The sequence below is a fragment of the Equus caballus genome, chromosome 4 (genome assembly GCF_041296265.1).
Source record: "Equus caballus isolate H_3958 breed thoroughbred chromosome 4, TB-T2T, whole genome shotgun sequence".
NCBI classification, from domain to species: domain Eukaryota; kingdom Metazoa; phylum Chordata; class Mammalia; order Perissodactyla; family Equidae; genus Equus; species Equus caballus.
The window spans coordinates 105669629-105696549 of NC_091687.1; the positions used below are offsets into that span (position 1 = coordinate 105669629).

General features: G+C 45.4%; 5 non-coding genes across 5 annotated transcripts; 3 read left to right on the top strand and 2 right to left on the bottom strand.

The window, feature by feature from the left end:
• Positions 1-725: 725 nt before the first annotated feature.
• TRNAC-GCA (transfer RNA cysteine (anticodon GCA)) lies at positions 726-797 on the top strand. The gene has a single exon. It is a non-coding gene; the product is annotated as a tRNA-Cys (tRNA).
• Positions 798-12303: 11506 nt separating this feature from the next.
• TRNAC-GCA (transfer RNA cysteine (anticodon GCA)) lies at positions 12304-12375 on the top strand. The gene has a single exon. It is a non-coding gene; the product is annotated as a tRNA-Cys (tRNA).
• Positions 12376-13754: 1379 nt separating this feature from the next.
• TRNAC-GCA (transfer RNA cysteine (anticodon GCA)) lies at positions 13755-13826 on the top strand. Its single transcript has one exon. It is a non-coding gene; the product is annotated as a tRNA-Cys (tRNA).
• Positions 13827-20340: 6514 nt separating this feature from the next.
• Positions 20341-20412, bottom strand: TRNAC-GCA (transfer RNA cysteine (anticodon GCA)). Its single transcript has one exon. It is a non-coding gene; the product is annotated as a tRNA-Cys (tRNA).
• Positions 20413-22097: 1685 nt separating this feature from the next.
• TRNAC-GCA (transfer RNA cysteine (anticodon GCA)) lies at positions 22098-22169 on the bottom strand. The gene has a single exon. It is a non-coding gene; the product is annotated as a tRNA-Cys (tRNA).
• Between the last annotated feature and the right edge of the window lie 4752 nt (positions 22170-26921).

The following is a 26921-nucleotide window of genomic DNA, read 5'->3' on the forward strand; positions in this document are numbered from 1 at the left end:
GGGTCAGGCACACAACAGGCACCTACTAAGTGTTTGTTGGCTTAATGAGTGAGAACCATCAAGGAATCTGTGGCTGTGTAGGGCTTCCCATGCCTTTGGATAGCAGAAGTGATCGGTTGCTAGTCTTCCTTGATATGGCAGACTCAACTGACGAGGTCCCAGGGCTGCAGGGGTGGCCCCCTGTGGCCATGTCTTGGCTACCCCTGACTTCCTTTGGAGTCCCTCCCTCCCTGTACTATGGACACATATTCTGAGTGGGAGCAGATACCTTCTTACATGACCTCACTCCTGAAATGGTTACACCACTCAGGGACCCTGACCCCTGGTTGCAGTGGTTGGTCATGGATAGGCACAGAGCCCAAGCCAGGCCAATCAGAGTCCTTCTCTAGAATTTTTCAGAATTAACCCTTTTACTGTCTGGCAACCAAGATGTAGAGATGTGAGCCTGGAGAGGTTGGAGATGAGGTGTCAGCAGCATAGAGAGAATGGTTTGAGAGATTAAAGCTGATGTAAGAGAGGACAAAAGAAGAAAGCTGGAGGGAGAGAGTCCTGATAACATTTGAGTTTCTGGAAGTCAGCTTCTTCTCTGACATTCTCACTGTCTCTCTGACTCTTGTTTTTAAAATTTTATGTCAGTTGAAATTTAATCTCTACTGCTGCCTGCCACTATTAACACATCATAGTTCTAGGGGTGAAATGATATTAGTAGAACCATAACTCCATCAGGGGGTATAGCTCAGTGGTAGAGCATTTGACTGCAGATCAAGAGGTCCCTGGTTCAAGTCCAGGTGCCCCCTTACATTTTGCACTTCCAGAACCCATCTTGGAGTTCATCTTTCAGGGCAGAGTATTTGGAGAGAGAGGTGATGAGAAATGGGAGATTTTCAAGGAGCTGAAGAAATGGATGCTGGGTACACAGACTCAACAGATGCCCACTAGAGGGAGTGATCAGATTGAAACTTGAAACAAAATCAACCTTGTCTGGCCCTGCAGTGTTTGGGTTGGAGGAGGATGAGACAGAGAGGAGAGACACTAGACTGGTATGCTAATACTGTGGTGAGCTGGGCTGAGCATTGCTCCTTCTCAACAATCTACCTACCCTGGAGGTCTAGTCCCACAGCCCTTGCAACCTTCTCATCCCCCGCCCTCATGCTGTGGAGAAGGACATTAACAAGAAAATAGTTTCTCTTTGTTGCTCTGCACATGAAGCTCAAGCCCAAAAGGGCCCTTGGCCTTGGATGCAGGGACAACTCCTGGTGCCCTGACACGAGGATGATGATCACCTTGTCCCTTGGCAGGTATATCTGCAGTGGGGACAGTTCTGTGGACCATGAGCTCCTTGAGTGCCAAACTGGATTCTGAATCAGCCAGCACCCAGAACAGATGGGAACATGGTAGGCATTCAATAAAAGGCAGGAACCAGCCACTGGCCCCTCCTTATCTGACCTCCATCGTTTCTTACACATTCTCTCCCTCCTCCCTCAGGCTCCCCACCCCCAACCTTCTCCAGGTGCAGTTCTGAGAAGGAGGCCCTTGTTGAAGGAGCTCAGGGAGAAGTGGGCAGGTGGAGATAGTTTAATTTGTCAGCACCAGGGTCTGAGGAATAAAAGCTTGTAGAAAAACAGTGAAGTTTTAAGGAGATACCTGGAGTTTTTATTTTGGGGTTCAACCACCTGGCCTGAGTTCTGTCCTTTGTTCTGCCCTAAACTCAAGTGAACTTTCCCATTTCCCACTTTGAGGAGGTGGGGGCTCTTAGCATAGCTGTTCATACAGGATTTATTTCCCATTCATTCATTCATCAAATATCTATTAAACACTTACTATGCCCCGGATTCGGGCTCAGGGCGGAGCATTCATAAGAGAAGTAAGGCAGGATTCCTGTCCTTAAGGGGCTTGTAGATCAGTGGGTGGTAGGTGGCCCTAAGCTAAGCACTGTGGCATATAAAGTAGGAATCTGAGACGCACACTTCACTATTATTATCAGTAATACTGCCGCCTTTGAGGTCTTGATTTCAAACACAGTATCTGACCATGACCTTCTATCTGACTTTGTCAAGTCCTCTTTCCATTGCCCATATTACTTTTCACCATCCATCTCACCCCTCGTGTCCTCTCCCTGCTGCCCACACAGCTTAGATTCCATGGCCCAGCGCATCAACTCTCTTGCAAATCCTCTTACCTGTTTGGCCCTCTCTCCCTGTGTTGTATCTACTTGGCAAAATCACAACCCAGGTGTTCACTTAGTCCATGCCCACGTCTGAGCAGCCAGACAGTGCTGGGGGAAAAATCACATCACACAACTGCAGACGAGATTCACCTGTGACCAGAATCACATGTCGGCCTTGAACACAGCTGGGCAAGTCCAACAGCATTATGTGATACACTTGCTTTCTCACTTTCTGAGACGGCTACTTGGACTCTTCTGTGCTCTTCTCAAGTCCTCAACGCTTCCTGCCTGTCTTCTATTGTAGTTAAATATCTTGACTATTCAGAAATTGGTGCTATCAGATGAGAACACGTCCACCTTCCTTCCGTCATTTCCAAACAACCAGTCTCTGACTGTACTCATATAATCTGCCTTCCCCTCTGTTAAAAAGAAGTGTTTTCATGCTCATCTATCAAGACCAATCTATCACTTGTGAATTAAATTCCCATCTTGCCTTCCCAAGGACCCCACTGCAATTGTCTTCTGTCTCCTGCGTTGACATTTTCTTCCTCTCTATGGGATTATTGTCATAGGCATATAAGCATGCCTTAATATCGTCATCTTTCAAAAAGTCTCTCTTGATCCCATGACCGCTCCAGTTCCTGCCCAATTTCTCTACTCCACTTTCCCAGCAAAACTACTCAGAAGAATCACCTATACTCACAGACTCCACTTCCTTACATCCCACTGCAATCCAGGTTTCAGGGTACCTGATTCATGAAAACAGATTTATCAAGTGCATCGGTGACCTGTATTTGGTCATTATCTTGCCAATGCCGGAGGCCAATTCTCTCTCCTCTTTTTACTTGGCCTCTCATACTTTTGCAACGATGACCACTCCCTCCTCCAAATGCGTGAAGACTAAGCTTTCTAGACGCTGCACTCACCTTTGTCCTACCCCACTGGCTGCTATTTCCCAGCCTCCTTGGCCTGCTCTCCTCTTCCACCAGCCTTGAAATATTAGTCTACACAGGGTGGTGTCCTGGGCTCTCTTGTCACTTCTAACTCCTAATTCCATGGCTTCAAATTCCATTTACATGCTGATGCCTCCCAGATTACATTTCTAGCCTGGAGCACTCCTTACCCTCCAGACTGGAATAGCTACCTGATGTTGGATCTCTGATGGGCATCTCTATCTTCATTTACCCATCACAGAACTATTAATTTCCCACTCTCACTCAAATCTCCTCCTTCCTGATCCTACTCTAGACCAGCAAAGGAGCCACCATCCACCCGGGTGCTCAGGCCAAAAACCTAGGCATGGTTCTTGACTTGCCTTCTGCCCTCACATTTCACATCCAGTCCATCAGTAACTCCTACCCGCTCTACCTTCAAAATGCTTCCTGTGCCCGACCGTTTCTTATCCGCTCCACAGTTCACCAACAATCTCCAGTGTGATCTCTTGGGTTACACTCTTCTCTCTTCCAATCAATGCTCCCCATAGCAGCCAGAGTAATATTCTAAAAATGTGGCTCCCATCATGTCCCTCTCCTGTTCCAAAGCTCTGACGGCTCCTCATCACACAAGTGGAAATAGAAATTTCCCACTGAGGAGCTTGCCTATCTCTCCAAAGTCATCATCGGCCTCCTGCCCCTTGTTCTGCTGCAGCCACACTGATCTTCCTTCTGTTCCTACAGCATGTCAAGCTCTTTCCCTCCTCAGGGTCTTGGCATCTCCTGTTCCATCTGCTTGTTCATCCCCTAGAGCCTTTCCTGTCATTCCCACTCACTCACTTCTGTTCGAATGCTGCTTCTGAGAGGCTTCCCCAATGTCTCTATCTAAAACAGTACCTCCGCCTTCTCATCGCCTAATCACCTATCTGCTCACCCAATTCATGTTTCTACCTGGCCCTTTTCATGACCTGAAGTTTACATCTTTTTTTGGTTGTTGTCAGATATCACCTACCACTTCCCCAAGAATATAAGCTCTATAAAGGCAGGGATGTTAACTGTCTTAAACTTTGTTTATTCCCAGCACCTGGAACTGTGCCCGGTGCATTGCAGATGCTCAATAAATACATGTTGAATCAGTGGGTGAACGTTGGATGGATTGAAATAAGTGCCACACACGTGGAAAGCGCACATTCGCCCAAGGCCACGTGGGTTGTGGACCACGGTGTTAACACATGGACACGCTGAGGGGTGATTCCATGGGCAGCTGAGGTGTCTGCAGTGTGGTGGGATGAAGGGTTTCTGATCCAGCATTAGAGGAACGAGAATGGCAGTGCCTACCTTAGTGAGCAAAACGGGACAAGACAGGTAGCGGGCACTGGGGTCTGCCCCAGGGACCTGTTACCCTGCAGGCAAATGCACTGCCACTGACCTGCACCCCCAATGCTTACAACCAACTAATGCCTTTGCACCTGTGTGTCCTCAGCCTGGCTTCCAGTAGAGCCTCAGGGGCTTTTTCTGGAGCTTGAAGACCTACCAGCAACTCAAGAGTTAATATAAAATAATACAAACTATCTACCAGCCAGGTAGAGCACGACTTGCCAGGTAAGTATTCACATCGTGGTAATTTGTTGTGAGAACATGTGACAGTGATATTCAAAAGATTTAACAATGAGCTAAGCGTTCAGAAGGATGGTGGCCACAGTGATGGAACAGGGCAGCCTTACTTTAGTTATTGTATCTTGGGAGATGGGTGGCTGGTGGCTTGAGTGGTCTGGGGTGACTTGAGACCTCAGTATGGAAGTATGTCAATGTCGTAACCAGGTGGGGCAGCTCCCGTGTCCAGCTAAATATCTGACTTGTGTGTGACGAATGGGGGCTGTGGAGGAGCATGAGCAGGGGATGAGAAGGTAGCTGCTGTGAGGGTGGGCAGACTCAGGGTGGAAGGAAAGATAGCAAGCCGGGTGTCCCACAGGTGAGCAACTGTCTGAGGGTCCTCCTGGGTGGCCTCCCAGGTGGAGGCAAGCACACTCCACCTCAGTTAAACCGTATTGTCCCCAACACTTCCCGCCCAGGTATGCTGGGGACAACCCTCCTTTAGCACAGCTTCACTGCAGATGCCTGGGTCACTTGGCCTCCTGCCTCTCGACCTCCATTTTCATCAGTCACTGTAAGGAGCAGCTGCACGCAGCAGGCTGGAATTGCATCTTACACGTACAGCTCCAACAGGCTTGGACTCTCCTCCTCCTCCTCCAATCGCCAAGTGCTCTAAGTCTAAGGCCCAGGTGTGATCATGCCCTGATGTTATCTGCCGTGTTGTCCCTGCCTTACTTCCCAGCACAGGTCCAGCCTCTGGGAATATAGATGTGTGTGATGTGTGTGATGATGGAGGTGTGTGCAAGGCCCCGGGGGAGCCAGAGCACAGGCAGCAGGGGCGGGGTCTCCACAGAGTCAGTGATCTGCGAGGTTGGCTCCATCAGGGAGAACAGTTTCAGTGCAGAAGGGTCTGCTCACGGAGTGTGGGGCTGGAGTGTGGACCAATCCTGCCAGGTCAGGGGAAGCACTGGTTGTGGAGATGGGCTGGGGAGACAGGAGAGGCCGTGCTGGGCCTGACATACCTTGTCTCACATGTTCCCATAAGTTTGGGCACTTATGTTGTTTCCAATTCCTTACCATTTTAAGGAGCGTTGTGATGAACAGGGAGTTTATCAAAGGATCTTTGCTGTTGACGCTGTTTATTTTCAAATTTTGTAACATTTTATCGATAGTACTGGGAGCTAATGTTTATTGTTTACTTTGCTCCAGGTACTTCTAAGTGACCCAATCATTTCACATGCATAACAACCACAGGAACAGGCACTATTGTTGTTCCCACTTTAAAGATACGGAAATAGAGGCTCAAAGAGGTTAAATGACTGACTTAGGATCCTACAGCTGATAAGTGGTAAAACCATGATAGAAAGTCAGGTCTGAAGTCAACCCCAGTTCTCTCCGACTCCAGGCCCTAGTTATTATCATTATTATTACAATACGCTCACTTCATTCTCTTGCTAGGAGTTCATTTTGTTTTCACACAATAACTCGGTTCCCCCTGAGATGAGAATTCATGGAAGCTTCATCCCCACCATCCTCCCCCTGACTTGGGTGTCCTTCCCCAAACAGGATGATGGTGGTGGCCTGAGAGAGCAGAGAGCTGACTGGAGGTCAGCAGAGGGAGGTTTGGGGAAGGGAGTGGCCGGAGAGTGAGGTCCTTGTGGAGTGTCTCTCAGCAGCAAAGGCACCCCATGGGCCTGGACTTTGGGATACAGACAGACCTCAGGGCAAGAAGAGGTCTCTGGTTCCAGAGCAGGCTCACGTGAAGCTGGGTCCCAGAAGAGGGTTACCAATGACTGGCCCAGGCGATGCCTCACTCCCACAAGGACGATAGGGAGCCTCATGAATTGTGGGCCACGTTCTCATGAGGGATGAGAAGGAGAGTAACCCAGCAGGTAAATATTGGCTCTGTAGGGAAGGGGCTCTGTTTTTCATGGACGCGACCCGTTTTGGAGATTCAGGAATGTTGAGTGAAGACAGAACTCCTAGATGTGACTGCTGTGATTGATGGGTGACTAGATTAAGTGACTGCACAATGGAGGGAGGTGGATGGCAGGCAATATGGTCCCCTGCAGTCGCTTACCTCTCAGCTTCTTGAGGAGCTGATATGATGGCTAGTGCATCATTAGAGCCTTGGTGGTGGCTGGTCATGTGAAATGTGCTAATGGGACAGCTTATTTTAGATGGGCTTAGAGCTTGGTGGTAGAGTACTTGCTCTATGTTATGAAGATCTTTGGTCTGGGAGATCCCATTTTTAATTTTAGAAAGATTTTGATGCAAACGCAAAAGGTTAGACAGCCATTTCCCAGACAATGGGGTCCAGAATTGAGCAGGAGTGGTTTTCATGTTTTCAGTTGTTGACACAGATGTCCTGGGACAAGGGAGAGGGACAAGGAGGGCCTGGCCTAGTGGAAAAGGAAGAGCAATGACTGGTGGAGATACGCAGAGGCCTTTAGATCCAGGAGGAGGGTCCGAACGCTCTGAGGGTGACATTGTGGGGGTGGAGGTTTTAGTTCACTTCTGCTCACTCCTCTGTCTTCTCAGGAGTCTTTGAGGCTAAGATTTTGTCTGCACTTGTTGGCTCTGTTTTAAAATGGACCCAAGATTTTTTTTATTCAAACATGGTGAGGCCAACAGATCAGATGACTGCCATTGAAAATATAGTTTGCCGCTCACAGTTTCCAAGATGAGGGGGCACAGCAGGCCACGCAGGGCAGCACCAGGGTCAGTCAGGAGACAGCAGGAGCGGGGGCCGGGGGGAGAGCGTGGGCAGGTGCCTTGTTGTGGTTTGCATGGGAAGAAATGGGCAAGGCAGGGTAAGCAGGCTTAGGGTTGGATGGTCTGAGTGATTTTGGCGGGCTCTGGACTATGGGGGTGTGCCCTACTTGTCCAGTACCTGACCCTGGGGTGATTTAGGGCAGTGGGATAGTGCTCTGGACTGCAAGAGCCTGAAAAAGGATGCAGATGGGGACATGGAAGGGGGTTTGGTTGGTTTGCATATCAAAGGCACGCTTGTAGGCAAGAGTTTGCTATCTCTAGGAATTAGCCAACCCTGGAAGGGGCAGTCCCTTCCTGGCCCATGCAAAGTCCCAAGATGTTAAAGCTTCATAAAATACAGAAAATAAAAAAACATGATTAATACAGGCTTCTCCAGAATCCGGAGCTTATAGTAGCTTTAGTCCCCACTGTCCTATCCCTCTGGGACCCCTGAGAACAGCTGAGGAAGCCAAGATCAAAATGGCCAGCCATGACTCTGTGTTGGGTAGGAAGGGGAAGGCAGGCCGGGAGGAGTGTGGGGTAAAAGGAAGGAGAAGGTCTGAGGGAGGAGGATAGAGTTGGTAGAGGGAGAACTAGAGAATTAGAGATTGAAGTGAGGGTAGGGAACTTCAGAGTTCACAGTTTTGGAGGTGGGGCAGTTTCCTGTGGTGACCAGGTCCCAGCTGTGTCCTCTGGCCAAGAAGTCCTGAGGTCAAGGCACTGAGGGAGCAGGGATGGGGGAACTCATCAACATGGAGGCAGAGATCACCAAGCACAACCAGAGACGCAGGCCGGGGGTAAAGAGCGGAGGAGCAGAGGCCCAAATCATCAGGGCTGGTGAGGGGGCGTCCTGGAGGCCGAATCACCACAGTGCTAAGGCTAGGAAAGGGGTTGCGCAAGTGAAAAGTGTGAACTTTTGAGAAGGAGAAGTTATTGAAAGACAGAGGGACAGCCAGAAGGGGATGGGCAGGTGGGGGTCATGTCCTGGGAGTGAGAGGTATATGAAAACTGACAAAGAACTTGACAGTGGGGCTGGCCTGGTGGCGTAGTGATTAAATGTGCACACCCTGCTTTGGCAGCCTGGGGTCCACGAATTTGGATCCTGGGTGCAGACCCACACACCACTCATCAAGCCATGCTGCGGCAGCATCCCACATATAAAAAAATAGAGGAAGATTGGCACAGATGTTAGCCCAGAGACAATCCTCCTCACAAAAAAATAATAATAATAAAATAAAATAATTTACATATCTAAGAATAAACTGTCTTCAAGTTATTTAAAAAAAAAAAGAACTTGACAAGTGGTCAGAGGAGAGGGTCAATGATGTCAACTGCTCAGCTGCTCCCTGGGTGCTGGACCAGCCTCGTGGGGTACCTTTGAGAGACTCAGGGAAATGGGCAGGAGGGAGAATCACCCAGAAGCCCAGGGGCGGGGGTGGGGGTTGCAGAACTGTCAGTGACGCCAAGGCCTTGAATGAATCAGCTCTGGGGGCTTCAGTTTCCCGGATAAGAAGATGAATTGGCTTCCAGGTGTGAAAGCAAATGCTCTACGCTGGTGCTGGGCAAGGAGATGGCCGGAGCCCACAGAGCTTTGGGGAAGGGAGTGGGAAGTGGGAGAGAGATGCAACGGACTATGTCCCAGTTGGAGCCCAGAATCTCCCACTCCCTACCTTCTTTCTCCTAGTAAAATACTAGTCTCTTAAAATACTGCCACCACTCCAGGCAACACTGGTCTGCTTTCTGTCTCCACAGATGAGTTTGCATTTTCTGGAATTTTATGTAAATGGATCATTCCATATGCATTCTTTTTTTGCTCTGGCTTCTTTCACTCAAAATAATTATTTGAGATCTATCCCTATTGTTGCGTCAATTGTTCATTCATGTTTATTGACAAGAATTCTTCTGGGGCTGGCCCCATGGCTGAGTGGTTAAGTTCGCGCGCTCCGCTGCAGGCGGCCCAGTGTTTTGTTGGTTCAAATCCTGGGCGCGGACATGGCATTGCTCAGCAAACCACGCTGAGGCAGCGTCCCACATGCCGCAACTGGAAGGACCCACAACGAAGAATATACAACTATGTACCGGGGGGCTTTGGGGAGAAAAAGGAAAAAAAATAAAAATCTTAGAAAAAAAAAAAAAAACAGAATTCTTCTGTTGGATGCCTAGACCACAGTTTGCTCATCCTCTCCTGTCAGTAAATGTTGGAGTTGTTTCCAGTTTTGGGCTTTAAGTAATAAAGTTGCTGTGAACCTTGGGTGCGTGGGTGCGTGGATTGTGCCTTCATTTCTCTCGGTGAACTTAGGAGTGGAATAGCTGGGTCATATGCTACGCGTATGTTTAACTTTTTAAGAAACTGCCAAGCTGTTTTCCAAAGTGGTTGTACCATTTTGCATTTGCACAGCAGTGTAGGAATGTTCCAGTCGCTCCACGTCCTCGCCGACCCTCGCTCTGGTCAGCCATTCTGCTGTAATGTCGCAGTGTCTCATTGTGGTCTTAATTCGTACTTCCCTAATTACTAACGATGTTGAGCAGACTTTCATGTGCTTGTTGCCGTCATATATCTTCTTTGCTAGAGTGTCTGTTCAGGTCTTTCGTCCATTTATTCATTTGGCTTGTTTGTTTTTTATGATTGAGTTTTGAGGGTTCATTATATATTCTGGTCCAAGTCCTGTATCAGATATATGGTTTGCAAATACTTTCTCCCAGTCTCTGACTTGTCTTTTCTTTCTCTTAACAGTCTTTCAAAGATCAGAAGTTTTTAATTTTGATGAAGTCCAATTTATCACTTGAGCTTTTGGTGTCATATCTAAGAATGTTTTGCCTAACTCAAAGTCACGCCACCAGCCCCCAATGTCAGAAAGAAACCAATTTTCTTTAACTGTTGGAAATACAACAATAAAAAATTTACGAAATTTGCTGTGTAAAAACCAAAATATTTCTGTTTTATGGTATGATAATGTAAAAATTGCCAGTTTTTCCTCAACATGAAGCAGCAGTGACAGCGCCCTTTGAACATTTTGTGTGACAATGGGCAGAGGACCCTCGGATCCTGTCGTCTCTCTGGCTACTGCTCTGGTCGCTGCTGGGCTAGAACTCACTTCCTCTGGTTGAAAACTGCACAGCCCTTCAGTGCCTAGAACCCACGTTTCTTGCTTTCCTGGGTAATTTAAAATTTCGACTGTACTTAGTCATGGCTTCTTTCTTAGAAACCACAATTAACTAAAACAGTGTCAAAGACCTGTCTCCTCGCCACCCCAGTGTCAGTGGCTTGGCCTCTCCCACAGACTGTCCTCATGGTGTCTTCTCTCTGCGTCTCCCCTGCTGCCCCACCTCCCAAGAGGCCAAGCCAGGCAGCAGTTTCCCTGCCCCCAGGGCTGACGTCATCTCCTTCTACATCCCTGTCCTTCCCCAACCCTCCCAGCCCAGGCGCACACCCTGGGCTACTTCAGTCCCTCAGGCCCATTTCCTAGGTCAGCTGCTCAAACAATTCTCCTTCCTAGAGGGGGCTGGAGGAGCACCCCACTTGATGGGGGGTGGGAAGGGATGACGTCGTGGAGACTGAGTGGTAAGGGTCCGGTGTGTAGCAGGAGCCAGCTGGTGGCCTCACTGCCAGGTTTCTGCCAGGAAGAAGTTGCTCCCCAGGCTGGGCTCATCTGGTGTGGGAGAGGTTCCGTATAGGCAGGGGGTAGGCCCTGGGATGCCCCGTCAGAGACCAGTTCCTGCTCTGTCAGCTATGCTGGCTGGCTGGTTGCTACACTCTTCCCCTGCAGTCAGTAGGAACTAAAAGTGTCATCCCCTTGGGTCAATGGAGGGAGGTTGTGGCCAATTCTGGTATGTCGAAGAGGCCTCAAGAAAAGAGGAGAACACAGTATGTATGACATCACTTCAGGTGCTAGGTAGACTTGGCACAATCTGCCCAGGAGATTGAGGACCCTCCTCAGTATTTCTGGACAAGACAGCTATGTCCCTAAAGCCCTGTGAGTGTCATTGTTAGAGACTGCTTCTATGGGGAGACGGGATGGGGAGGGGCGGCGCTGGGAAGGGTTGATGTGGGTTCAAAGCCTTTTTTGGCTTCTCCATTAATGGGGGGTGGGGAGCTCTCTGCGGCTCTGTCCCACACCATGGCCCAGCCTTTCAGATTAGAGGACAGCCCCCTCCCCTGGTTTACTCCCCATTCTCGAGGCCCACATTGAGTTGCCTGTGTCTGCCAGAAGTCTTGGAACCCGTCATCTTCCATGCCCTGGTGGCTCACAGGCAAGCTATCCTGATGGTCCACTGTCCCCCCGCCCCACCCCCTGCCAAGTCAGTTTTTTCCCCAAGTGGGAACCTGGGGCTGGTTCCCCTTGTTCCTCCACAATATTTAGCAGGTTGAGTGGATGGGGCCGGGGGTTGAGGGAAGGGGGGGTTGAATAAATAAGCATACGGTGGAAAGGGAGAAGGGGGGCCATCTGTCTTTCAGGATGTGGTGTCCTGGCCAGGTTCTTGGCCCAGACCTGCTCCTCTATCCATGCAGAGACCTCTCTCTCCTGAGTGCCCTAGTGCAGGAGGAGAGGAGGGGAGCAGAGTTCTATTAGGCTGGGAGAGCCAGTGACTGCCCCCTGCAGTGTAGACAGAGCAAGGGTGGTAGAGGTAAGCAGAGCCAGAGAGAGAGGGAGAGAACATGGAAGAAGGAAGGATGAGCCTGGCACACAGGAACTGGTCGGTGGGTGTCTATAGGTGGACGAGCGAGTAAGTGATGACAGTGAGAGCCAGGCTGTCATGGGGCCGACTGCCCCCTCCTGGGAGCTTGGCTGCAGGAGTCCAAGAACTGCAGAAGGCTGCACAGTTCAAGAGGTACAATTAAGGCATAAGAGTAGGCCAGGGGGTATAGCTCAGGGGTAGAGCATTTGACTGCAGATCAAGAGGTCCCTGGTTCAAATCCGGGTGCCCCCTTGCTAAAGTTGCTTTTAGCTGTGAAGTAGCAAATAAAGAGGAGGTAGGTGATTGCTCTTGTCACCCATATTAGCTCCTGACCCCTAGGGCACTCCAGTTCCTGTATTGATTGTCCTGTGTTCTAGGACAAATGCTGGTGCTTGTCTGCACCTGGGTTCTGTTCTGGCCAAACCTGTGTCCTCATCTCTAGAATTAGACAACAGAGGGGTGGATGTGAGGGTTAAGTGAGGTCAGGGCTAGTCATGCTGTGTGTCACAGGCCTTCCCCCAGTGACACGGCTGAGTCCCATTCGTTGCATTAGTAGGACTGCAAAATGTTTCCTGGGATGATGAGCACACTTTCTGTGTGGCATCAGTCTCAAGCCTCACCGAGTTCCAGACACACTTGACCCACTTTTTTTTTAATTTTTTAATTTTTTTTAAGATTGGCACCTGAGCTAACAACTGTTGCCAATCTTTTTTTTTTTTCTGCTTTATCTCCCCAAATCCCCACTGGTACACAGTTGTATATCTTAGTTGCTGGTCCTTCTAGTTGTGGTATGTGGGACCCCCACCTCAACGTGGCCTGGCGAGCGGTACCATGTCTGCACCCCGGATCCGAACCAGCAAAACCCTGGGCCGCTGCAGCGGAGCGCGTGAACTTAACCACTCAGCCACGGGGCTGGCCCCACACTTGACCCGCTTTTTAAATGTTTGTTCTTATTTTTCCCTTGGCCTGCAAGCCTCCTCAGCTTCTTCATCCACCAAACTCCTCCTTGTCCATCTCCTGCAGGAAGCCGCTCCTGACTCCCCAGGCCGGGTGGCTCATTTCTCCGCGCTCCCACAGTTCTCCGCTTGGGCTTCTGCTACTCTCTGGAAATATTTTGGTGCATAGATTTGTCTCTTATTCGGACTAAGACTCTTCGGGAACAGGGACAATGTTTTATTTGTCTCTGTATCCTCAACATGGATGACTGGGCCTGGCATCTACCATGATCTGAGTGTTTGTTGAGTGAATGAATGAATGAGTGAAACAAGGAGCACTCTCCTTGAGGCCTTGGAGTATGGAGGAGGCTCTCCCTGAGCTGAATGTGAGGTTCACTGAAGACCTAGGACCAACTGCTCCTGTCCTGATAACTACATGCCGGCTCAGGTAGAAACACTTATAGACTCAATTGACCTTTCCGGGTGTAAAGGTTGGTGGCATGACCACAACCTGAGGAAGAGGAGGGCTGGGGGGGACTAGTTGAGGTTGGAGAGGGGAAGATGGGAGAGTGGACCATAGCAGAGAAGACTCGCCACCTCTTGGGACATGCAGAAAAACAGTGAAGTATAGACGCATAAGTATCCTGTGCGTAGTTCCATGGGTGAAAAGATGCTAATGAAAGGCCACACATGAATGGGGGTATAGCTCAGAGGTAGAGCATTTGACTGCAGATCAAGAGGTCCCTGGTTCAAATCCAGGTGCCCCCTCTTTCTCTGCCCTTTTGACTTACTGAAGCAGGTGCTGGAATTTCTAACCCTTCCCCACACATTTAACCGCTAAGTATTGCGCTTTGTCTTGTGATAAAAACTCAGGGTCTATATCAGGACCTGCTCCAAGAATGCTGCCCTGAGCACCATCCACACGGTAGCTACAGGCGTCAGATTTCACTGAAGAGGCTGATGAAGTCAGCCCAGCCCACTTCCACCTCCCCCTGGGGACAGTCGGCCTTCATGGTCCGTGTGGGGACTTCACTTTCTCTAAAAGTCTCATTTACTCAACCTGACTGTAATCTCCAGAAAGAAGGCTCTCTCTCTGTTCTTGCTGCTGCCACTTTTGAAGGATCGATATCCATCTTCCTAGTTCCCAGAGGTGACTGGGAGGGTTTGAGAACCGTATCAAAGGCAAAGCCTCTGTCCTCTCGCTGGGATTTCTCAGCAGGGCTGCCTCTACATAGACTCGGACACTTGTTTCTCCCTCTCCCTCCTTTCTCTCCTACCATTTTTTCTTTTTTAACCTGGGTGAGTATTTCCTTACTGAGAATGCTTAGCAGTAGACTGTACTTTATATGATAATTTTTTTAAATTTGGATAAAAATATTCAAGACATATAAATGGCATAAAGAATCCTGCTGAGGAATCTCCTTGTTCCTTAGTGAACAAGATAATTTGAAATAATCTTTCCTATGAGGACACATCAAAAAGCTCAGAAAATATTATAAACATCTCATTAAAGGCATCAAAGAGCTAACTAGTTAGACAGGAAATTCTAGATGGTGACTTGGAAAGGATGGGATATGGAAAGTTAAATCTCCGCATCGGAGGCTGCTTTGGTCCTGAGAGTGTTTTCCAGCCCAGAAGAGGTAGCTGAGAGGCTAAGTGGGACTTTTGGAAGCCTCTCGGGACTAGGGGGATAGAGGCAAGAATTCTGGGCCCACTAAGAGTGGGGACACTAGTAAAACTATCTCTGGCTTTGGGCTAGGACCCTGAGAAGCAAGAGTGAACTGAAAGAGACAGCCAGTGTAAGAATTTATGGCTGATCTTTGTGACATCTGAACAGCCCAGAAAACTCAAGCCTTGAAACTATCTTGAGGTTTCCTAACTGCTACAGCCCCTCAGATACTTGGAAAAACCAAATAAAGGAAGATATTGTCATCCCCACACACTAGTTCTCCCAATAAATTTTGGAATACAATGTCCAACACATAGTTAAGGATAACTATGCACACAGGGACGCAAAAAACCATCAATGAAAATCAATAAAAACAACAGACCAAAGAACTAAACACAGGAACTTTTTATATTAGAACTGCCAGAAACACACTGTAAAATAGCAATGTTTGCTGTGTTCAGGAAGATAAACGACAAGCTTGAAAATTTCAGTAGGAAACTGGGAAGCACAATAAGTAACCAACAGGATTTGAAAAGAGAACAACATAGAAATTTTATATCTAAAAGTCAATAACTAAAATTAAAAACTCATTGAATATGTCTATGTTCTGCTCAATGAATAGTTTCAGCCAAAGAAAAACATCCGTGAATTAGAACACTGGGAAGAAAATTATCCATTACAAAGCACAGAGAGACAAAAGTATGGCAACTATAGAATAGAGGGTAATGCGTATAGCGGATACAATGAGAAGGTCTGAAGTTCATTTAAATGGAGTCCTGGAAGAAGAAACGAAAGAGAATGAAGCAGATGCAATATCTGAGGAGACAATGGCTGAGACCATTTTACTACTAATGAAAGATGTCACACTTCACATTCAAGAACCCCAATGAATCTCAAACATAATAAACAAGATTAAATCCATACCTAGAGTTATTGTAGTAAAATTGCAGAAATCCAGAGACAACAAGAAACCCTCAAAAGCATCATGAAAAGAAGACATACTACTTTCAATGGGGTGCCTATTAGATTGACAACTGAGTTCTCAGGTGCAACAATGAAAGCTAGAGGGCAGTGGAATTGTGAGTACTGAAATACTGTAACTGTCGACACAAAATTCTGTACTCAGGTAAAATATCCCTCATGAGTGAAGGTAAAATAAAGACAATTTCAGACAAACAAAAACTGAAGGAATTCATCAACAGCAGGTATGCCCTAACGGAAATTCTAAAGGGTTTATTCTAAATGATCTAGATAGCAGGGTTGAGATGTTGGAAGGAAGAAACAGGCAAAAAATTAGTAAATATATGAATAAGTCTAAGTGAACATTGACTGTGTAAAATAATAACAATAATGAGGTTAAAACAGCTTACGGAATAATGTAAAAAACAAAAACCGCATGTAAGTTAAGAGGAAGGTTATGGAGTTAAAGTGTTTTAAGATGCTTGTATTACCTGAGAGGAGCGTAAAGTTATTGGTTAACTATAGACTTTGAGAAATAACTATTTATATGGAGTTGCTGTATAACCACTAAAATAGAAGAAATAGCATTTATATTTTTCAAAGTAGCAGGGGGAGATATGGCATTGTAAAAATCCCAAACATTCAAACAAAATAAAAGGAAGAAGGAGAGAAAAACATAAATAAGTAACGCAAATTGAAAGCACAAAATAAAGTGGTAGATTGGAATGTAAATACATCAACAAATGCATTAAAAGTAAATAAATTAAATGCCTCAGGTTAAAAGACAAAGATTGTCATATTGGGTTAAAACAACCAACTAATTTTCTATATTCTATTTACAAAAGACACATCTATAAAACTTAGGAATACAGAAAGATTGAAAATAAAAGAATGAAAAAAATATATGACTTGCAAAACACTAACAAAAAGAAAGCAGGTGTATCTTACTGTCAGACAAAATAAACTTTAAGACATGCAATACTGCTAGAGATAGAAAGGTCACCTATGAATAATAAAAGGCTGAATTTACCAGAAAGATACAAGAATTCCTAACTTTAGGCTTCTTGTAATATAGCTTCAAAATGTGTAAGGCAAAAATTTGACAGAATAACAAAGAGAAATAAATAAATCTAGAATTAGAGTGGGAAATTTTTACATACCTTTCACATTAATTAATAAAAGGAGACAAGAACATCATGAATAATTTAGAATTTTTTGTTTGGTTTCTTTTTGCCCCACTTTACTGAGGTACAGTTGACAAATAAAATTGTAATATATTTAAAATATAAAATATGATGATATGACACATATATACATTGTGAAATGATTACCACACTCAAGTTAATTAACACAATGTCACCTCACATAGTCACCTTTTTTTTATTGTTGGTGAGAACACTTAAGATCTACTCTCACAGCAAATTTCAAGCATAAAATTCAGTATTACTAACTATATCACCACGCTGCACATTTGAGCCTTAGATCTCATAACTGTAAGTTTGTACCCTTTTACCAATATCCCCTAATTCCCCCACCCCTCGGGCCCAGGCAACAGCCAATCTACTCTCTGTTTCTATGAGTCTGACTTTCTTTTTTTTAAAATTCCACAAAAAAATGATTCTATACAGTATTTGTCTTGTTTTAGTCTGGCTTATTTCACTTAGCATCATGCCTTCCATGTTCACCCATGTCACAGATGACAGGATTTCCTTCCTTCTAATGGTGAATAATATTCCTGTGTGTGTGTGTGTGTGTGTGTGTGTGTATCTCACATTTTCTTTATCCATTCATCCATTGATGGACACTAAATCAGCATTTAGAGGAATACTTATAGCTTTGAGCAATATACTGGAAAAGAAGAATAAAAATAAATTCAGAATCCATCTCAAGAAGCTACTAAAAAACTGGATAAAAGAACACTATGAAAGAAGAAGGAAAGAAAAGTAACAGCAGAAATTAACGAAATAGCGCACAACAGAGAAGATTAACAAAGCCAAAAGTTGTTTTTTGAAAAGAAAAGTAAGATTGATTAACTTCTGGTAAAACTGATAAGAAAAATAAGAAAGCAGAAAAAACTCCCCCAATATCAAAAATCAAAAAGAAAAACTGCAGATTCTTTTGACTTTAAAATAATGATCATAGAACATTATGAAAAATAATACACAAAACAATTTGTCTATTTAACAAACATGTACAAAGAACTTACCATGTGCAGACACTATTCTACGTACTTCAAAGAGATTAATTTATATAATCATCATAACACTTTCACAAACTAGGCACTATCATTGTGCTCGTTTCTATTATCATTCCCATCTTATATATGGCAAAACTGAGGCTGAGAGAGTTAAACAACTTCACCAAGGTCACTCAGGTAGGATCCAGAATTTGAAGCCACACTTTATGTCTTGAAAGTCCAAGGACTTTACCACACTATGCTATGCTGAAATTGAGCAAGAACTCAAAAAACACTACAACTTACCAAAGCTGACACAAGAAAAAACAGAAAAGCTGAGTAGTCCTCTAAGTTTTAAATAGTTATTTTATTAAAACAGTCATTTCAAAATTGTTCCACAGAAAAATTCAGATAAGATGGTTTCACTGGTGAGTTTTATCACATTTGTAAGAAATAATAACTATTTCTACAAAAAATCTTTCTAGGAATAGAAAAGTTGAGTACATTCTACAACTACTTTTGTGAGGCTAGCCTTGATACCAAAACCCAACAAGGACAGTACAAAAAAGTAGATAGGCCAATCTCACTCATAAACATAGGTAAAAAAATTAAATAAATTATTATCTAACTGGTTATACATATATATATATAAATGATAGAACTTCATGATCAAGGTGGATTCATATCTGGAATACAAAGTGTGTTTAATTTTACAAAAAGCAGTAAGTGTAATTCACCATGTTAATAGACTAAAGGAGAAAAATCATATGATTATCTCAATAGATGCAAAAAAAGAGAGTTTTGATAAATTTTACATCAATCTATGATAAAAATTCTTTTTGCAAACTAGAAATAGAGGAAAAAATCCTTAATTTGATAAAGACCATTTATAAAAAGTATACTTCACAACATGTACTTAATGGTGAAAAGTTCACAGCTTTTCACATGAACACAATGAGACAAGATATCTACTATCAACACCTTTATTCAACATTATAGTAGAGGTCGTAGCCAGTACAATAAGGTAATAAAAGTAAATAAAATACATAAGGATTGGAAATAAGGAAATAAAACTTTTGTCTTAGATGATATGGTCATATACATAGGAAATCTAAAAGAATCAACAAATAATTAGACTTAATGAGTGTTTAGCAAGGCCACTAGCAAATGCCCTCCACTCCCTGATCCCCTTTTTCTTGGCAAAACCACAGCTTTTAAAATGATACACTAGAAAATTCTGCATGCAAATTTTAGAAGTCTAAAGTTAACCAGTATCTTTATCCTTCTTCCAAATTACATAAAGATACTTTAACTCTTATCACCTCATTCCTTATATGTTATAATTAACCAGTATTTAGTTCTATCTTTTAAAAAAACTTTATAAATTAGACATCCATATTGTGTTATACGGTCAATGATTTTTAGATTTACTTACATACCTACCAATTTCTTCATTCAACATTTCTTCTCGTATCTCAGACCTCCCATCTGGGCTCATTTTACTTTTCTCTAAGATGTATATTTTATTTTTATTATTTTTTTAAAAGATTGGCAACTGATGGGGCTGGCCCCGTGGCCGAGTGGTTAAGTTCTTGTGCTCCGCTGCAGGCGGCCCAGTGTTTCGTTGGTTCGAATCCTGGGCGCGGACATGGCACTGCTCATCAGACCACGCTGAGGCAGCGTCCCACATGCCACAACTAGAAGAACCCACAACGAAGAATACACAACTATGTACCGGGGGGCTTTGGGGAGAAAAAGGAAAAAATAAAATCTTAAAAAAAAAAAAAAAAAGATTGGCAACTGAGCTAACAACTGTTGCCAATCTTCTTTTTCTTTTTTTTTTCTGCTTTTTCTCCCCAAATCCCCCCAATACATAGTTGTATATTTTAGTTGTGGGTCCTTCGAGTTGTGGCATGTGGGATGCCACCTCACCGTGGCCTGATGAGTGGTGCCATTTTGCACCCAGGATCTGAACTAGTGAAAGCCTGGGCTGCTGAAGCAGAGCATGTGAACTTAACCACCTGGTCATGGGGTGAGCCCCTAAGCTGCATATTTTTAAATTTTCTTTAATGAGAGTATTTTGGCAGTAAACTCTCTCAGCTTTTGTCTGTTCTTTAAGAATAGTTTAGCTGGGAATAGAACTCTAAGTTGGCTATTATTTCCTCTCAACAGATTGAACATGTTATTGCACGATCTCCCAGCTTCCTTTGCAACTGTTGGGACATCAGCCAGCAGTCGAAGGCTTTGTTGGTGATCTCAGATTTCTCTCTGGCTACCTTCAAAGGCTAGAGTCCTAACCCTAAGGCAGGAGATTCAGTACACATTGGAGGGCGTGGGTACCAGGTGAGGGGACAGTGGGAAAATCAGAGGAATGGAGCAAACACATCCCCTGAGAAGAGCTGCTCTGCTTGACCTGGAAACTGGATTCAGCGAGAGGAAACCAGAACTCCTTTACCACTGTTAGTGACTAAAATGATAGGGGGCACCCAGATTTGAACTGGGGACCTCTTGATCTGCAGTCAAATGCTCTACCCCTGAGCTACACCCCCTGCCATACCAGTAGGTCCAGTTAACATCCTCTTCCGCAGCCATACCCAGAGCTTCCGTCCCTGGTGCCCCTGTGGCATGCGTTGGCTGAGTTGCCAGACCTGCTTTGCAGCTAACTCATCTCCCTGCCTCAGAAGGAGCAACAGGTTCCTTTCTCCTGCAGCTCTGCCACCTCTCTGCCTACAGTCCCCGAATGAGGACAGTAACCTGAAGAGCATTCCTTGACAGGGATCCATAGTGACATCTATCTTGTGGTTTTTGCACTGGGCACCTGAAAACAGAGACTCAAATGCCCAATGGCCTGGCCAAGCAGGCAACACCTCAAAGATAGAACGCACATTGCTTGGATATGGATCAGAGCTCTCTGCACAAGGCCACACCCTCTCTCATTGCCCTAAATCTCCATATATTCAACTCTTTAACTGCTGGGTGAGAAGAGCCATCTGAAGAAATGATTGAAGAAATGATTTCTCTAAGCTCCAAGTCCACCTTACTGTGGTCCGCTCTGTGATGCCGGGTCTCGGACTCTGTAAACCACGCTTATCCTTTGCCAGGTGGCTTCCTGGTTGCTCCTGCCAATAGGTCTCTTAGAGGGAGACTGGAATGTTGGAGCAGGAAGAAGCACTTGTTCCTTCTCACTCTTTGGGTTCCTGTGAGCGTCAGCCGGCAGTGACAGTCCATCCCAGTAGCAACAGTGATTGCCATCTGCAGTTTGGTGCTCATGGGACCAGCGTTGTCATGTCTCCTCAGGGACATTAGCATCTCCTTATAGATCTGAGTCCATGATCCACAGAGATACTCCCCGAGTGTGTAAGACTTAGCAACTTCATCTGCTTCTGCTTGGTCCCCCAGCCCTGGGGCGGTAGCTGCTTCTTCCAGATACTACCCCATGATACTCAGTCTTCCCTTTTTGCCTTTCAGTTTTCTCATTCTGGTTGTTGTGGGTTAGTTCTGCCCCCCAAAAAGACATGTTGAAGTCCTAGCCCCCAGCACCTCAGAATGTGACCTTATTTGGAGAGGGCCGTCAAAGATGTAATTGGTTAGGGTGAGAGCACAATGGAGTAGGATGGGCTCTTGATCTGGTAGACTGGTGTCCTTCTAAGAAGAGGAGAGAGGCACTGCGGGAGAAGACTGCCACGTGGAGATGGAGGCAGATGCTGGAGTGAGGCGTCTACAAACCAAGGATTGCCCACAAACACCAGAAGCTGGAAGAGGCGAGGAGGGACCCTCCCCTAGAGCCTTCAGAGGGAGCACGGCCCCGCCAACACCTGCAGCTCAGACTTCTAGGCTCCAGAATGTGAGACAACACATGTCTGTTGTTGTAAGCCACCTAGTTCGTAGCACTTTGTTACAACAGCCCTAAGAAACTGATACTCTGGTTAACAATTATTTACATTAAATTCTCTCTATTAAAATAACCGGTGCAGTTTACATCTCTGGACTGGACCCTGTCAGATACAGAAATCGGTACCCTTGGGGCCCTGGGAAACAGACCCTCAAAGAGGGTGTTGGGGATGGACTCGTCCTTGGTCTTCAAGGCAATGCTGAGTGCCTGACCAGACCCTGAATCATAAAGGATGGCCACATGAGGTTTTATAGGCTCTAGCCAACCTCCTCCCTTACAGGGCGTGGTCTCTGTAAACTTGATTTTGTCAGTTCAGTTCAAGGAGGAAAAGAGGACCCTCAAAGGGGGCATCTGGATTTGAACCAGAGACCTCTTGATCTGCAGTCAAATGCTCTACCACTGAGCTATACCCCCTCTTGCTGAGGGTAATATATAATTAATAAGCTTCTTTACACTTCCACTTACACAGAGGCTGCTCATTCTGACTTAGCAGAGAGCTGCTAGCCCTGCTCAACTGTAAACACACTCCCTTATGCCATAACTCTCCTCCTTTCCCCAAAGGGACCACGACTTCTTGGCATCAGCTTGGAAGGTCACTGAAGGTTCCATTTGAGACAGCAAAGTCTATGCTTGGCTTGGTATACAGGCAGAAGATGAAGCCCAGAAGCAAGTTGCTGCTTATTAAGGACTAGAATGTTCATCATTAGCTTTTCAGTTGAGATCACTCTCAAATATCCTCTAGTGTGAGACCCGGTGTCCTCGCCCACCTCACCTCCAAATCCCACATCTGTTTAAGGCACTTGAACTTTCCATTTTTATTTTAGCTTTCTGTTTCATATTTCCCGCCCTCCATGCTCACTTCTCCCTCTTGTCTTTCCTTTAGCCATCCCCTTCCATCCATGCTGACATCAATTTTCTAAATTCTTTGTTTCTTTGGATTTCTCTCTCATCACCAAATTGCTGTCTTTCTTGTGCTTTCCCGAAGTGGTCCAGAGGCTTGGTTGATTTGGGGGCGGGGAGGGTGTCAGCATTGGTGGCAGAAGGACTCTGTATTAGTTAGATGTTCCTGTATGACAAAATACCCCCAAACTTAGAAGTTTCAAACAATAAACCTTTATTATATCTTGCATTTTCGGAGGTTCAGGAATCTGGGGTGGTTTAGCTGGGCAGTTCTGGGTCAGGGTCTCTATGAGGTTGCACGTGAGATGCCAGCTGGGGCTACAGCCATCTGAAGGTTTGCCTGGGGCTGGAGGAAACACTCTGAGCCGGCTCACTCACGTAGCGGTTGGAAAGAGGACTCGGTTCCTCGCTGGCTGTTGGCAGGAGGGCTCAGTTCCTAGCCATGTGGGCCTCTTCCCAGGGGTTGCTTGATGCATCCTCATGACATTGCGACTGGCTGCCCCCAGTGCTAATCTCATCCAGAAATACTCTCACGGACACACCCGTGTTACCGAGCAAGGGCTTCCTACACCATGCACGTAGAAGCCAATACTAGTGCGCTGGCTTTTGAAGAGAGAAAGAGCTTTACTGTGAAGTTGACTGGCAAGAAGACAGGAAGAAAAGCTCTCAAATCTGTCTCCACCCAAAGTTTGGGGCAAAATTTAAGGAGTTAGGGGCTACTAAGCTGCAGCTGGGCCCAGGTAAGCCAACGGGCTGGTCTCCAATCACTCCACACATGGCAGTCAAGCTACTCGGGCTGCTGGAAGCCAGGTTTTCCTTAGTGAAGGCGGAGGTCCTGCTGGGGCTGTGGGTTCCCTCCTGGCACGTGCGCAGTGCTGTCTCTGTTATTGAGCGAGATTTGACTAAACAACAACCTGTTTTAAGGAAGCAAAACTAGTTTAAGCCGGTCAATGTTTTATGCGCTGTTTCACTCAGAGTAATGTTTGACCAAATATCTGAGTACCCCGTGGACCAGTGACATTGACACATAAAATTAACCATCACATGTGGTGAGCATATATTTAGTTTTGTACAAACTTGACAAACTGTTTTTTGTAGCTGTGCCATTTTACACTCCTACCTGCAATATATGAGTGAACCAGTTTTTCTGTATCCTCACCAGCATTTGGTGTTATCATCTTTTTTATTTTACTCATGCTGATAGGTGTGTAGTGATAGCTCGCTGTGGTTTGTTTTTTTTAAAATTTTTTTTTGAGGAAGATTAGCCCTGAGCTAACATCTGCTGCCAATTCTCCTCTTTTTGCTGAGGAAGATTGGCCCTGAGCTAACATCCATGCCCATCCTCCTCTACTTTGTATGTGGGGTGCCTACCACAGCACAGCTTGCCAAGTGGTGCCATGTCTGTACTCAGGATCCAGGCCAGCAAACCCCAGGGCCACCGAAGCAGAATGTGTGAACTTAACTGCTGTGCCACCAGGCCGGTCACTCACTGCGATTTTAACTTGCATTTCCGTAATGGTTAATGATATCAATATCTTTTCAAGTTCTTATTTGCCATCTGTATATCCTCTTCAGTGAAATGTCTGTTCATGTCATTTGCCCATTTTCTAATTGGATTTTTTTGTTGAATTTTGACAACTTTCTGTATATTCTAGGGGCAAGTCCCATTTTTAATGCTTTTACATCTATATCTGAGTATCCATAAACAATATTGAGTATTGTTCTGGGTACGTTTTTAAAACCCAAATGGCATAATGCAGAATGAATAGTTCTTCATCTCAAATTCCTTTGCATATGACTTCCTATTTTTGAAAGCTGTCTGTGTGGCTCTCGCATCTGGTACATTGAACTTGTAGGACTCGAGAGGTAATAATAAAAGCAACTTTATCTTTGCCCTTCACTGTCCCTTTAAACTTCCTCAGTGAAATATTTCTCTTGCCCAAGTGACTTTAATGATCACTCTTAGGTGACAGCAAGTCCTGTGGCTGCAGTCTGAACTCAGCGATTAAGATGTCCAGTCCCATGAACAGTCAGTGCTCGGACTTGATTTCAACTTCTCTCCTCCCCTAGAAGTGGGCGAGCTGGGACATGGGCCATCCTCTCCCCTTCCCCACCCAGCATTCGTTCCTAGCATTTGGCGGGGGGATGGGAGGGGTAGGGGAAGGAAAAGGAGAATAGGAAAGTTCTTACCTGATGAGAACTGGACTGAGACAGCTTTGCTGCCTCCAGCCTGGCAAGTGTGTGAAATTATACTCCTCCGGCATTTCCACGGGAGTCCTCCGAGGCCGCCAATGGGAACATTCTACTGCTTCCATGACCAGGCAATGCATTCTTCTCTTGGCTTTGCGTCACATAGACTCTCTCTGTTGAGGTCCACGATCCATTCTCTTGGGCAGAGTTTGACGTTGCTCCAAAATGGCTGTCCCCTGTGTGGCCCGCAGGAGACACGTGTGGGCCTTTAATTCCCACCCGCTCTGGCAGAACATGCCGGTCCCGAAGAGCAGTGGGCTGCTCGCCACCTGCAGTGCCAGCCGCCTGGGCCCAGCCTCATGCCGGACACGCCTCGCTGGAACCCCAAGGCTGGGGCACAAGGACCAAGCCCTCCAGTGGGCTCCGTGAAGCCCCTTCGCCAGGCTCGAGGTGAGGGGAGATCGCCCCAACGCTTCCTCAAGAGTGACACTCACACCACAGTCTCTCCCGAAAAGTGTTCCTCACCAGTGCTCTCTGAGCTCCAACCACCTGGCCCGCTGGTGCTCTCGCGGCGGTGGGCGATCTGGTGATTAGATGTGTCGTGGACAGTTCCGTGCTGTCTCTCCTGCCTTTGGTACCTGACACCTGTTTTATGTCGGACTCTCGGTTGAAACTTCCTTTTAGCTGCTTTATTTCATTATATTATAGGAGTCCAGAAAGCTTTATACATCTATTCCACTGTTACTGGGCCTGCTTAGAATGTTTCCTGCTTTTTAATAGTGTTGCAATGAAAGTCTTGGTACGCATCTCCTGATGCACCTGTCTCAAGTTTCTCAAGGGGGCAGACCCAGAAATGAAACCCCTGGATTGCATGCACACTTTTAACTTTACTATTGTAGTTTTATGTAATTTTTATATTTATTTTACTATTTTCATTGCCAAAATTTTCTCCATAGTGAGTGTATCAATTATCCTCCCATTGTCCCATTGGTAACAAATGAAAATACCATTTCCTCCCCTCACCAACTCTTGATCTAGTTAAACTTCAACTTATCCTAAGTTTGGGGAGGGGAGTGAAAATGGTGCCTGTTTATTGTTTTAATTAATTTTGATTTCCCTGACTTCTAGTAAAGTTGGGTATATTTTCATATATTTATTGGTCATAAAAACTATCTCTTCTGTGAATTGCTTATCCTGTCTTTGCCCATTTTTATGTTGAGTTAACTATTTTTTCCTGATTGCTCTATAGGAATTCTTATTTTTTAAAAATAATTTTAAAAATTATTTCATTATTTGTTTTCCTTGTGGTAAAAAACACATAACATAAAATTTACCATCTTAGCCATTTTTCAGTGTACATTTCAGTGGTGTTAATTATATTCACATTGTACATCAGCTCTCCAGAAGTTTTTCATTATGTTTATGTTCTGGTAAAAATCCATTCTCCATCATATGTCTCGCAAAATTCAGAGTATCTTGTTTAAGGAATTTTTGTCATATAAAATTTTAAATTTTGATGCAATCAAATTACCTTTCACACTTTGTGATTTTGGGTCTGTGTTTAAGCAATCTTTCCCTGGGTCACGTATGTATATATGTTTGTGTCCCTCCAAAATGCGTACACGGAAACCTAATGCCTAATGTGATGGTATGTGGGGGTGGGGCCCTTGGGACGCAATTAGGTTGTGAGGGTGGAGCCCTCACGAATGGGATTAGTGCCTTATAAAAGAGGCTCCAGAGAGCCCTCTTGTCCCTTCTGCTGCATGAGTACACAGCAAGAAGACTGTCCATGAACCAGGAAGCGGCCCTCAGCAGACGTCAAATGTCTGGCATCTTGATCCTGGACTTCCCAACTTCCAGAACTGCGAGAAGTAAAGTTCTATTGTTCATGAGTCCCCCAGTGTACGGTCTTCTGTTACCGCAGCCCAAACACACTCAATGTTCTGTCATACATTCTTCTAAAAGTTTGGGTTTATATTTAGGTCTTCAATCCATCTGGATTTTTTCACTGGAATGAGCTAGGGGCCTTACATGATTTTTTTTTAGGAGCCAATTATCCAAGCACCATTTATTGTA